This window comes from Cetorhinus maximus, chromosome 1 (genome assembly GCF_964194155.1).
Source record: "Cetorhinus maximus chromosome 1, sCetMax3.hap1.1, whole genome shotgun sequence".
NCBI classification, from domain to species: domain Eukaryota; kingdom Metazoa; phylum Chordata; class Chondrichthyes; order Lamniformes; family Cetorhinidae; genus Cetorhinus; species Cetorhinus maximus.
This window is the reverse complement of record NC_135879.1, coordinates 212,837,992-212,852,210: the sequence shown is the minus strand read 5'-3', so window position 1 is coordinate 212,852,210 and position 14,219 is coordinate 212,837,992. Positions and strand designations below refer to the sequence as shown.

The 14,219-nt window shown below is 40.7% G+C and overlaps 1 protein-coding gene and 1 non-coding gene across 10 annotated transcripts in view; one reads left to right on the top strand and one right to left on the bottom strand.

Moving 5' to 3' along the window:
- The window catches only part of ctif (CBP80/20-dependent translation initiation factor), a 276,809-nt gene that overhangs the window by 161,792 nt on the left and 100,798 nt on the right, over positions 1-14,219 (top strand). The gene's annotated exons all lie outside the window — the stretch shown is intronic.
- LOC144688876 (U11 spliceosomal RNA) lies at positions 13,599-13,733 on the bottom strand. The gene has a single exon (XR_013578500.1). It is a non-coding gene; the product is annotated as a U11 spliceosomal RNA (small nuclear RNA).

Genomic DNA, 14,219 nt, shown 5'->3' with positions numbered 1-14,219 from the left:
AGGATATTAAAGGAAGTAGCTACAGAGATATTGGATGCACTGGCAGAATCCTTAGATTCTGGAAAAGTCCCAGAAGATTGGATAACTGTCAATGTAATGCCCTTATTCAAAAAGGGAGGGAGACAAAACACAAGTAACTAAAGGCCAGTTAGCTTAACATCCGTCATTGGGAAAACATTAGAGTCTATTACAAAGGATGTAATAGCAGAGCATTTAGAAATGCATAACATAATCAAGCAGAGTCAGCATGGCATCTAGAAGGGGAATCATGCCTGACAAATTTATTAGAATTCTTTGAGGAGATAACATGCAGGATAGATAAAGGAGAACCAGTAGATGTAATATATTTGGATTCCAAAAGGCGTTCGATAAGGTAACGCACATAAGGCTACTTAATAAGACAAGAATCCATGGTGTTTGGGGCTAGTATATTAGCATGAGAAGATTGGCTAACTAATAGAAGACAGAGTTGGGATAAAGAGGGCATTTTCAAGATGGCAACCTGTAACTAGTGTAACTGTAACCACAGGGATCAGTCCTGGAGCCTCAATTATTTACAATGTACATTAATGACATAGATGAGGGAAGTGAATGTACTATCACCAAGTTTACGGATGACACAAAAGTACATGGGGAGGCAAATGATGAGGATGACACAAAGAGTCTCCATTGGGATATAGACAGGTTAATTGACTGGAAAAAATTTTGGCAGATGGAATATAATGTGGGAAATGTGAGGTTATGCATTTTGACAGGAAGAATAGAGGAGCTGAATATTATTTAATTGGAGAAAGACTGCAGAAAGCTACAGCACAGAGGGATTTGGGAGTCCTTGTGCATGAATCCCAAAAAGCTAACATACAAGTTCAGCAGGTAATAGGGGAGCCAAATGGAATGTTGGCCTTTATTTCAAAGGGAATGCAGTATAAAAATAGGTAAGTCTTGCTAAAACATCTACAAGGCACCAGTTAGACCACACCTAGAATACTGTGCACAGTTTTGGTCCCCTTATCTAAGAAAGATATACTGGCTTTGGAGGCAGTCCAGAGAAGGTTCACTAGGTTGATCCTAGGTTGGGTGTGGAGGGATTTTCTTTTGAGGAGAGATTGAGTAGGCTGGGTCTGTACTCATTGGAGCTTAGAAGAATGAGAGACGACCTTATTGAAACATATAAGATTCTTAGGGGGCTTGACAGGGTAGATGCTGAGAGGTTGTTTCCCCTTGTCGGAGAGTCTAGGACCAGAGGACACAATCTCAGAGTAAGGGGTCGCCTAAGGGGTCGCCCATTTAAGACAAAGATGAGGAGGAATTTCTTATCTCTGAGGGTAGTGAGTCTGTGAAATTCTGTACCGCAGAGGGCTATAGAGGCTAGGTCATTAAGTACATTTAAGGCTGAGGTAGGCAGATTTTTAATCAGTAAGGGAATCAAGGGTTATAGGGAAAAGGCAGGAAAGTGGAACTGAGAATTATCAGATCAGCCATGATCCCATTGAATGGTGGAGCAGACTTGATGGGCCGAATGGCCTACTTCTGTTCCTACGTCTTATGGTCTTATTATCTTATGGACTGTATTGTAGCCAAATTTGCAGATTGATACAAAGTTAGGTAGGAAAGCAAGTTGTGAGGAGGATACAAAGGGATATAGTTGGGTTAAGTGAGTGGGCAAAAATTTGGCAGTTATGCAGTTAGAACCATAGGAACATTACGGTGCCAAAAGAGACCACTCAGCCCATCATGTCTGCACTGGCCAAAAAGAGAAAAAAGAAGCTAGCCACTCATTTTAATACCACTTTCCAGCACCTGGTCGTTAGCCTTGCAGGTTACAATACTTCAGATGCAGATCCAGGTACCTTTTACATGAGCTGAGTATTTCAGCCTCAACCGCCAACTTAGGCAGTGAATTCCAGACGCCCGCCACCCTCTGGGTGAAAAAGTCTTTCCTCATGTTCCCCCAACCCTTCTACCAATCACTTTAAATCTATGCCCCCTTGTAATTGCCCCCTCAGCTAGGGGAAACAAGTCTTCCCTGTCTACTCTATCTAGGTCCCTCATAATTTTGTGCACCTCAATTAGGTCACCCCTCAGCTTCCTCTGTTCTCAGGAAAACAGCCCTAGCCTATCCAATCTTTCCTCATAGCTGCAATTTTCAAGCCTTGGCAACATTCTTGTAAATCTCCTCTGCACTCTCCCCAGAGTAATTGGGTCCTTCCTGTAATGTGGTGACCAGAACTGTACACAAAATTCCAGCTGTGGCCTAACCAGCATTTGATACAGTTCCAGCATTACATCCCTGTTTTTGTACCCAATACCTCGCCCAATAAAGGAAAGCATTCCATATGCTTTCTTAACCACCTTGTCCACCTGTCCTGCCACCTTCAAAGACCTGTGGACATGCACTCCAAGGTCTCTCACTTTCTCAACCCCTCTCAATAACTTCCCAGCTATTGTGTATTCCTTTGCTTTGTTTGCCCTCCCCAAATGCATTACCTCACACTTTTCCAGATTGAATTCCATTTGCCACTTCTCCACCCACTCAACAAAGCCATTGATATCATCCTGGAGTTGACAGCTATCTTTTTTTTTAATTTTCTTTAAATTTTAATTTTAGTGTTAATTAGGGGAAATCCAGGATTTTGACCCGGTAACAATGAAAACGCTGTGATATGTGTCAAAGTCAGAATGGTGTGTGATCTGGAGGAGATTATGTTCTCCTGGCATTAACCATGCTTCTGGTGTCGAAAGTACATGCAAAATTTCCCTCCCTGCAAGTTGTTCGCAGTCATAGGAAGGGTCGAGCTCAGGAAGGAAGAAGGGTCGCCGTACACTTTACCAGAGAATTATGCAGAGGTAAGAGAAAAAAAGAGCAAGAATAAACTGGAGTTAGCAATGTATGACATTGGATTGAAGGACAATTCTTACCATAATCCTTTTAAGGCTTAAATGAAACTTCATCTCTGCCCTTGACAACAGCAAATAAGACTGGTTCTGTCCAGGTCAAACTGGAGGGGTCAGAGATTTGCTGAGTGCAACAGTTATTCTTAAACCATGCACAATATTCCATAGAGATCCAGATTCAATTTCTTCACTTTTAATATTATGAAAGATAAACCTGTTGCTCCATTTGGAGTTGCAAATGCAGACAAAAGTTGTAATGATACAATTCCTGTTTATTACCATCAACAATCTTGTTACAGTTGTCCAATTTTCAGATTGCCTCTGGGGTTACAGGACCCATCAACTGCTGGGAAGGAGGGAAGATGCCCAGACTTGCCACAATTCAAAGGGGCATGGATCCCCACCATCGCAACAAAGAGCAAAGGGAAACTTGCCTTGGTATGCTATTACAATGGGTGCCGTCCAAACCTTGGTATTGCAGTGATTTCTGAGTTGCCACTTGTGCTCTGAAATCTGCCCCATTGTGAAACCGGGGCAGATCCAAAGCATCCTGGAGTAGAAATACACCAATCAGAAGTAATTCTGTAATGTAGACATAATACATGGTTAGACCCTCATCTACAAGAACTATTTGTATTTATATCCAGAGATGCAGAAAGAACAATGGACACACCCCAAAAATGAAACAAATCTAAATACAGGATTGTAATTAAATGTAAGGTTTCCTCCTCTGCATGAGCAGATAATGATGGGGTTATTGCAGCATTTGCAGGTTTTGGTGCCTGGCTGAGTCTTTGATACATGTATTGTATTTGGCTGTAATTCACACCTGTGGAATTTCATTTCCCTTGCGGCTCTGGGTTGCAAATATTTCATTTGGTGTCAGATGTGCTTTTGCCAGTTTAGACCAAGAAGTAATCAACCACCAACATCTGGTGAAGTGAGTTTAACACTATCTGCCTTCCTTATTTAAAGTGCACAGACACATTTGGGGGGGGTGCAGAAAAAAACAGCCCTTATTTTTTTTTGATGGTGTGACTATCAACTACCAGCTTGTACTAGGGGAGGAGATAGGTTGAAGTGCACAGCATATATGGAGATTACACTTGACAGCTTTTATACTACGGATATTGCTGGTAATTGGTGGGTTTGATGCAGTCAGTCCTTGTATTTGAATAGCCTAGTTTAACACAACATCGTCGTTATTGTAGTCAGTGTGAAGAATTTTCTACGCCATAGTTTTTTTATGCACGTTTAAAACATTTTTGGGACGAATCTGTATGCCTTAATTTATGTCAGTGTCAGGATACGGGATGTTTTGCCTTCAGCCATATCTCCCAGTACAATATGGCAGATACAGTTAAAGCTCTTACTGTCCTTTTCCAACACTGCCTCATTCCCAACCTCCACCCTGCCACACCGTCATCACGAGTTTTCAAACCTCTCATCCTGTGACAGCCTTAATTTAGCTCAACATTGACTGCAGAAAGGTAATGGCACCTCTAGTGAGTGAGGTAGTCAAGAAGTTTTATGCTGCGTGCTTATGCCCAGGCTCGAGGCCATGGAGTGAGGAGATTTCTGTCCCATCGATCTGTGCTGAATCTGGAGCCATTCTCTAAAGAAGGAAGCAGCTTTAAAGGCTTTCACATGCCACTTGCACTGATTGTTATGAAATAGACATTTTGCACAAAAGAAGTTCCCACAAACAGCAATGAGCTGAATAACCATTAATTGTTTTTTTTGTGCTATTTACTGCTTGAGGGGAGAAATGCTGGATAGCTCATTGGAATGACTGACCTCCCATCTTCCAATATTGACATGGGATCTTTAACATTCAACTAATCCCCTGGTGCAGGCAGACAGGGTACATCCATAGGACAGCATTGGTAGCAATGCAACAATCCACCAGCTCTGCAGTGGAGTGTCAGTCTAGATTTCATGTTTAAATCCTGGATTGGGACTTTCAAAATGAGAGTACTACCAAATTCAAACTGACAGAGATGACAGTGTGCTACCTCACTGGGCCATTAGGGATGAGCAACAAATGCTGGCCTTGCCAGTGATGCTCACATCCCATGAAAGAATAAATAAAACTTAGACCCTGTTATTGCATAATAATAATAATAAGCATCACTCTTGGATTATGGCAAATATGCTTCTCTGTACCTGTAGAGCATCAGATTAGAACTTCTAATCTGTGACGTTCTATGGTCCAATGAGTAATTAATTCTTTTTTTCTTCTGCAATTTGCTTTCCCTGGCTCTCCCTCAACCAAAGGCTTGACTCATGCTTGATCACTTCTATAGGCTTCAGCCACCCTCTGTTCCCTCATTCATTCTGTCTGTGTGAATTTAAGACAGTGAGTGCTGCTAATCTATTCAAATATAGAGCGAAATTCAACTGAGCCTGATCCTGTCCTCACTTGATGTCCATTCACTTATCAGTAGATGTCACTGGATAGCATTCAGGAGCAGGAACACTCACTATGCATCCCATTCCCTACCCAAGAGTACACTGAGACCAATCGCAGTCCTCTGTTGCAGCCCTGGCTAAAACCAGTTAACTCGATACAGAAGCTGAAGCAAATTTGGCGCCTTCTCAGTCTATACGGTGACTAACCTTCTCCAGGACAGCCAGGAATGCACAGTAAATATGGCCTTGCCAGTAATACCCACATCCCAAAAAAAATTTTTTTTAAAGTGTATTCACAGTACAGTAGGTTAGTGGTTGTGGTACAGAATTAACAATCCAAAGGTTGAGCTCAAATCCCACCATGAGAAATTGCATTCATTTAAATCTGGTGGTTTGTGGGTTGGCTGCAGATTAAACAACCATGAAAGTTGATGAGTGTAAAAACCCAACTGCTTCAAGCAATGCCCTACGGGCAGGGGAACTTCACACTGATACCTGCTCTGGCCTACATGTGACTCCAGTCCAACAGTTAAATTTCATCAGACGACTAGGGAAGACCAATAATTATGACCTTACCAGCGTCACCTACACCCTGAGAACAAACATTTGAAAAAAAATTTAATAAAGGCTTGATTTTCAAAAGCAGGGAATCTGATGGAGATCTTTGTCAGCAGCTAGGGTCTTAAAAGAAGCTCAAGGGCTTACTTTCAATTAGAGAAAGAAATGAAACCAGAATCCCAGTTACAGTCGAATAGAGCAGGTCAAACAGAACTGGAAAGTACTGCAGATGGGATGTGCAATTATAAAAGGCATTAAGAAACTAAGAGGATCGTCTCGAAGGTTAAATTTTATCTGTTGACATGGGCTACCAGACTAATGCCATATTAGTGGGTTTAGCTGTGGTTGTTTAAAGGGAATAATCAAAGCTCTGTTCAGTGCAATATTAGACCCTAGGACTGAGTGAGCCTACTGGAAGTGATTGGACCGTGAGCTCAGCACTGTTTAAGTTTATTGGGGAACTCCAAAAATAGTACTTTATTTATTTAAACAAAAATTTACTTGACATACAGAACAGCAGAATTCTAGATTTGATTCCCGGTCTGTTCTGAGTAAGGTAATTTCAGCCGGAGTACCATTTGGAACATTATAATTGACTTCAGTATTTCCCATGGCTTTCCTCCTATTCCCTTACTCTCACTCCCCCTGAATTTGTCTGATGTAGAGTCAGAAAATCTCCCAAGAGGTATCTGATATATTCCAGAACCCCAATAGTTCCCCACGACTGTTTTGTTGTATCACAAAGCCCCACCAGTGGAGTGTCTGAAGTGTTGGCCTGGTGTACTTTGGAACCATCCAGCCTTTATACAACTGATAAATATCAACCAAAGCATCACTAATTTCCTCCTTTAATTTCTTAAAATGTGCTTATCTGCCCTTGGGTCTGTGTGGCATTTAATCCTTCCAGTTTAATGTATTCATCGCTAAATTTTATATGCGGTACACAGCAGGTCTCCCCGGTTGTAGGCGTAATACACTGTATGATCAGGTCAGGCTGCAGATCTATAGCCGCTTTCCCAGTAATGAACTGGTATCAATTGCTTGCCTGAAGTTGAAGGTAATTCTTGTATGGGAAATGCAGAGGGGAAAGAGGGCAGTATACAGTGACTAGTATGCCTCAATCTTTTCCAGGTCTGACATGCAACATGTGATAAAAAAATAATATAAAAATGAGTTTTGCAAAGCACAGTACCAAAATGCATTATGAAGTTAAATATAGACCTTGATTTTGAAGTGGTGATGATAGTGAAACTGTCAGCATTTGCCAAAATTACTGAAACTGACAGCGACTCGGGAGTCTGCACAGGCACAGAATAATGCAGAAACCCTGAAGTTGTTATTCTGTGGTGCTCCAGAAGGTGTGCTATTGAAGTCTTGTCAGAGCGCAATCTTGAAGCAATCAGTGAATTGACAAAGGCTTCCACTTTCATGCTGTTAGTCTTGTTGTAAAAGCCTTTGAAAAAGATACACCTTGTTGGATGAGTTGTAACTGGGTTTTAAAGGCATACTACATTCACTAAATATCCTCACTGGACTGAAAAGCTAATTTAATATTTGCAAAATGACAAGTTTCTCTTTTAAGATAAATGCCATATTTTTAAAATAATATATATTTAAAGTCTTTTGGTGATATTTTATGTTCTATCGTAATCCAATCATAAATTTTCAGAAAGAAAATACATGATTAAGTTAAAAGTGAAGGATAATCAGTGCATTTAACTTCCAGCATGATGCCACCACCAAACATATCTTCCCTTCACCCCTGTCAGCCTTACGAAAGGACCATCCCCTCCACGACATCCCGGTCCACTCCTCTATCACTCCCAACACCTTAGCCTCTTCCTGCAGCACCTTCCCATGCAATCTCAGGAGGTGTAACACCTGCCCCTTTACCCCCTCCCTCTTCACTGTTCAAGGCCCCAAACATTCCTTCCAGGTGAAGCAGTGATTTACTTGTATTTCTTTCAACTTAGTCTATTGTTTTTGCTGCTCACAATGTGATCTCCTCTACATTGGGGAGACCAGATGCAGGCTGGGTGACCACTTTGCAGAGCATCTCCATTCAGTCTGCAAGCATGACCCCAACCCCTCGGTTGTTTGCCATTTCAATTCACCATCTTGCTCCCATGCTCAAATTTCTGCCCTCAGCCTGCTGCAATGTTCCAGTGAAGCCCAACGCAAACTCGAACAATCGCATCTCATGTTCTCAATTAAGCACTTTACAGCCTTTTGGACTCAACTTGAGTTCAACAGCTTCAGACTGTGAAACCTGTCCTCCATTTTGTTTTTTGTTCCCTAGTCTGTATCTTGTTCTCATGTTTTGCTTTCACAATGCTATTAACGCATTCTGCTATTTTGCTTTCAAACAGTGCTGACCTTTATTCTGCTATTAACACCTCCTCTACTGGACCAATGTTTTATTCCTTCACTACTACCATTCCCACTCTCTGACTTTTGTTCCATGACAGTTTTGTAATTTAATCTCCCTTGCCTTCTAACCTATCCCTGACCTTCCCCTTTCCAACAGCATAATACCCACCACATTTCTGCCTCTCTTCAGTTCTAAAGAAGAGTCATATTGGGCGCAAAATGTTAACTCTGTTTTTCTCTCCACAGATGTTGCCAGACCTGCTGAGTTTTTCCAGCACTTTCTGTTTTTATTTCAGAGCTCCAGCACCCGCAGTATTTTGCTTTTATTTTCTTCTACTTCTTGGTTTGCTGTCCATGAGAATACTCCGATGTGATGATTAGCTGCTTACCATGCATGCTGACATCACTGCGGCTGGACACCTGGAGATCCCTTTGCTTTGATGACAAATACAAGTTGCTTTGGGAAAGGGGAGACCACACCACAGAGATCACTAGATCTTTGTCGGCAGATTTCTTTAAGGTCAGTGGCAAATACTGTTGCTTCGCTGCTGAGCGCAAAATCCAGCCCAAAGTTTCTGATTTTTGTTCCCTGAGCTTCATTGCCAAGTGAATGCATAAAGAATTTAAAGATGAGCAATTGCTAACCACCATTTCTGAAAAATGGAGCTGCTGTCAGAAATTACATGAATTTCCATTTGCAGTCTGAGGGCAGGCAGTAGAAAATGAGAAGTGATGCGTATTGGAAGGTATCAGTGCACCGTGGAAACATGATTCCATTAGTTATTTGTGCAGTGAAATATCACACAGCAAAATAACACCGCATTCTGAATATCTCAAAATCCTAACATCATGCTTTCTTTGCATTGTAATGGTGAGAGAAAATGATTGGCAGGAGAAATTCACAAAGTATATATAATATAGAAACAAAAAATTCTGCAAACACTCAGCAGATTAGGCAGCTTCAGCAGCAAGAGAAACAGAGTTAACGCTTCAGGTACATGAACTTTCAGGTTTCCAACTATGTCTATATTTTTAAAGATGCATCTACCCCAACCCAAAATGCCTCAGTCAGTTTAAGAATATGCTTCAAACTCAAGGTTCAAAGAGTAAAATTAACCCTCCTCAGTTTCCTCCTCTTCTCCCCACCCACCACCCCTCCCTACAACTGTTGCTCCATCCCGTGAAACAAGATTAGATCACGACTCTTTAATTTGCTGATCTACCGTTTATCTTTGGTTTTTAAGAATATCCGATTTGAGCTGAACCATGCCTCAGTGACCATCTACGTGCTGCGCCACAGGTACCTGCAAACGAATCCGTTTGCCCTGACTTTCTGTCTGCATGCAGTGTGACACGGTCACTTCAACGAGTCGGAAAACTTGTTAATGAAATAGTTCTTGGCTGGGAGCGAGCTATTCTCTTGCCAAGCAACAATATAAAGGGTCAGCACGTCGCAGCTCCCCACCCACACCCTCTTCCTTCCATTGTGAAAGGGATGTGTGGCTGAGGTGCGTCACGGCTCCAGGCTCCACTCAGCATTTCTAGTCAAGTCCGCAGGGGTCACCAGTCAGAGACGGTGTTGGGCTTTGTTTCAGATAAAGCCGTTCCCTCGAGAATTACTGCAGCCACTGGTCTCTACAACTTTGAGAGTAACGTTTGTATTTATAAATTTAAAAGAGATATTCATTTATTTACTTAGAACTCATTTCCTGGAGTTTCAGTAGTGCTTTACGTACCCAGTCAGTCATGTGTGAGTGTTTTTAACATGCAAAGTATCCGGAAAAAAATGCTAAAAATCTTCACATTTAACAAACTAATTAATACACCTTGTGAAAGAGGTGCCTTCAGAGAATTTGGGGAGTGTGAGAGTTCCATGTGGTGATTATACTGAGGTGGGTATTTCAGATAATGCTGCTCGTGGGATTCTAAACCCTCCTGTTTAACTGCTTTCAGAATGAGTGACTCCCTGAAGTCTTTCACTGTTGAAGAGTTCATTCACTGACATTTATCTGAGAACTTGTAACTCTCAAATGCCATCTTGTTTCAATGGGTATGACGATCACACTTGTATTTCACTTCAGTCATTTTCTTTTGAGTGTATGACAATATACAATATATATGATACAGAACCAGATGGTTAAAGATAATCAAAAAGACTGTATCCACATAGGCTGCGTGGTTGGGGATGTGTATGTGGATTGTACCCGCATGGAGGGAGAGGAGGATGTTGGTACCACAGCTGACTCTGGCTTTGTCCTCATCTGACTTCTACAAATGCATACTTACCAGCACGGTTTTTGGAAAAAAGATCACGACCATTTTTCTCTGGAGATAGCAAGGACAATTGTTTGAGTATTAGCTGTGCAACATAATGCTTTTGCACTCTGAACTTACTAATAACATTTAAGCCATTCTTTAATAGGAACCCTGGATTCAAATTTGAGTGTCATTATTTTCTCAGTGCGGTAGGAGGTGGGAAATGCTGGCCCTTTTCAGGCACCCAACTTCCATGAGTCATATTTTCATGTTTCTTCTGCTTATGCTTTGGTTGTGTTGGCATCACAGACTAACATCTGTATTCTGCCAACACTTATGAATGCAGCTAGCACTAGCTGAATCTGACATAACCCGCTGATATGGTAGCTATTTGTCATGTTCCATAAAAGGCCATCGACCTGAAATGTTAACTATGTTTCTCTCTCCACAGATGCTGCCTGACCTGCTGAGTATTCCTGGCATTTTCTGTTTTTATTCCATGTGTCATAGTTGTATCTGGCTCAGTACCCAGACCATGGTCAAGGGCTCAAGTAGATCCATCATTATACCTCGTAATTTGCGTTGTTCTCATGAGAAAACATCCAGTCTTTCAAACCTTCCTTTGTGCTTCCTCAAACCAGGTATCGTCCTAAGTGAGTCAATGTTGCATCCCATCGAAAGCCTTGATATCCTTCCTGTAATGTAGAGTGCAATACAATGTGTACAGTTACTCTGAGACCGTATTAAGGTATATAGGCTCATCATTATCACTGGCTTTTATATTTATCTTTCGTGATAAAACGTAGAATTCCAATACCATGTAATATGAGGTGTTGCCTTTAATATTGCTGAGAATCTCAAGCCCCATTTCCTTCAACCTTTACCGTACCAAACTTGCTTCCATTTTGAACATAATTACTGATTTTTGTTTTTAGCAAGATGCGTCACCACACTTAACAGGCATTGAATTCCATCTTCTGCTTCTTTGTCTATTCCTCCATCTCTTTAATATCCTTTTGTGGTTGCTTTTGATCTTCTAAAGAAATGAATGCAAATGTAGATACCAGTCCCTTTCGGCCTATTTCCAAATCATTGGTATACACAGTGAACAGAGGTATACCAGAAATGAGCCTTGTTGGGACACCCACTATCCCCTCACAAGCACTCTGGAAAAACTGTTCCCTGGGACAGTTCATTTTAACCAATTTTTTAAAAAATCCAGTTTGCTATCCTCACTATAATTTCATACCCTTAATTTTTATTAGTAATCTCAGGTAGCTTTTTCCTTAGTCCGTGTACAATGTATCTGCTGCATTTCCCACGTCTGCCATGACTGACTCCTCCTCAAAGGTTCTGTGAGGTTTGTCAAATATGATTGTCCCTTTGGAATTGGTGCTGGCTAATTGTAACAGTTTTCTCTTTAACCAGATAAGTGGTAATTTTATCTTTAATTAAAGACTAAAATTTTTCCTACCACACATGTTACAGTAGCTAGTCTGTAATTCCTCAGGTTAGCTCTGATTCCGTTTTTTAAAACTGGGTATAACACTGGCCATTTTCCAGTGTCCTGCAATATAATTTTTAGGGCCTCTGCAATTTTCTCCTTTGTTCCCCTCAGGATCCCCATCAGGCCATGGTGCTTGCCTTCCTGTAATTGAACTATCACATCTAAAATATTTCCTTTTATCCATCATAATATTGTTGATCTCAGTCTCAAAGCTTAAGGATACATCTCCTTTCTAATGTCTTTCTCTTTGATTAAAAAAAATACAAAGTACTTATTACCTCCTTCCTGTTTATGGGACCTTGCTGTGCGCAAATTGGTTTCACTGCATTACAGCAGTGACTACTTTTCATTCACTGTAAAGCTCTTTGGGATGTCCTGAGGTTGTGAAAGACAATATAAGAATTCTTTCTTTCTTTTAATTAACTCCACCGTTTTAAAATTTGCATCAACAAATTTGACAGTCCTCTCCTCAGGGTCCCATGTCAAGTAACAATTATATTTTTACTGATATATTTGTAAAATAGTCAGTTGTTCCTTGAATTTGTTCATCATTGATTACTTAAATACTTTATCTTATTTTATCATATTTTCCATTTAACCTTTTGTTATTATTCTTGTAAACCTCTTAGGACCTCTTCAGTTGTCCTTGCCTCTTCATTCATATGCTATCTCTCACTCTCTGTCCTGACCTCTCTCACTGACATGATTCCACACCTGCCCTTTCATTCTACAGATCCCCAGTGACAAACATCTCTCATTACTACCAGTGCAGTATTAGCAGCTCTAAAGTGAAAGTCTGTCTCCAGAATTGGCACCTCAAGTTTGAACAAGAAGGTGTTCTGTGCCACTGTGCAGCCCAGTCTTTGTGATTTTGCTTAGTGTTTCCTTTATGAATCTGCTAAGTTGGTTCCCAAGACTCTGCAGTATAGTGTATTATACAATAGGGAAAGTGGCTTAACAGTACAGAAGTCAAAATTAATACCTTTACCATTGTATTATAGTAATGCATTCTGTGCGACCTGCTAATACATAGTTTAGACAAGGTTGTTAGGATTCCACATGGGAATACAGGAGGAGGAAGCGAGAGGTGCCATTAATAGAACTAAACAAGCATCAAAAGGTTTATATAAAAATTTATGTTAGTTTGAAGCCAACATGTCTAAGTGAGAACGGGGGTCTATGTAGTGCTACATTGTGTAGCATGTGATACAAACATCACATGACAATAATCTTTATTGTATAATTATTTGGCATTGTGCTGAAAACTCATTTGGCTTGTTTAGTATTTGCAGACATTAATGGATATCTTACCATAGTAAGGGTATAGACCTCTCATTAATAAGAAGAATATTAAAACCAAAAAGTTGATTTTTTTTCTCTGGTTTCTGAAACTATATAATTTTGATTTTTAAAAAAAATTATTTTCATGGAAATAGGTGTCACTGGCAAGGTCCAGTTGTTGCCCATCCCTAATTTCTTTTGAACTCAGTGGCCATTTCCGAGGGTAGTTAAGAGTCAACCGCATTTCTGTGGGTCTGGAGCCAGACCAGGTAAGGATGGTAGCTTACCTTCCCTGAAAGGTGTTTTTTTTTTGTTTTATCGGAGCGCCGAGACAAACGATCACCAGCAGCTCCAAGAAACAAAAATTGTGCTTCCGAAATCTCTTGATATCGATTCCGCACGGATAAAGCGCAAGCGCCTCATCCATGTGCCATTCACAGCAGAAACCCTTTTAGTGAACCACTTGGGTTTTTATAACAATCAATGATAGTTTCAGGGCACTAATACCAGTTTTCAATTCCAGATTTTTACTAATTAATTGAATTTAATTTCCACCAGCTACCAAAGTGGGATTTGAATCTGTGTCCCCAGATCATTAGCCTGGGCCTCTGAATAGTCCAGTGACATTACCACCACATGACCATCGCTTCAGATTATCTAACACTCCCTATCAGGATAATGCCCCTTTTAACAAAATGAATTAAGAACTATTCCTTACTACATTGGCCATTAGCCCAATAATTTGAGCTATTAACACCTGTTAAAGTGGGCATATACTCAGCTAATTTTCCCTGTCCCATAATCATTAGCTGCCTGATAGCTTTCATTTCAGTGGTCAATACATTCAATGAAATGGCAACCACATGGAGCATGTAATTATCATGAACAATCCTCCGCCCCAGTCTCAGTACCACATTCTAACCAAAGTTTCACTGAAAAT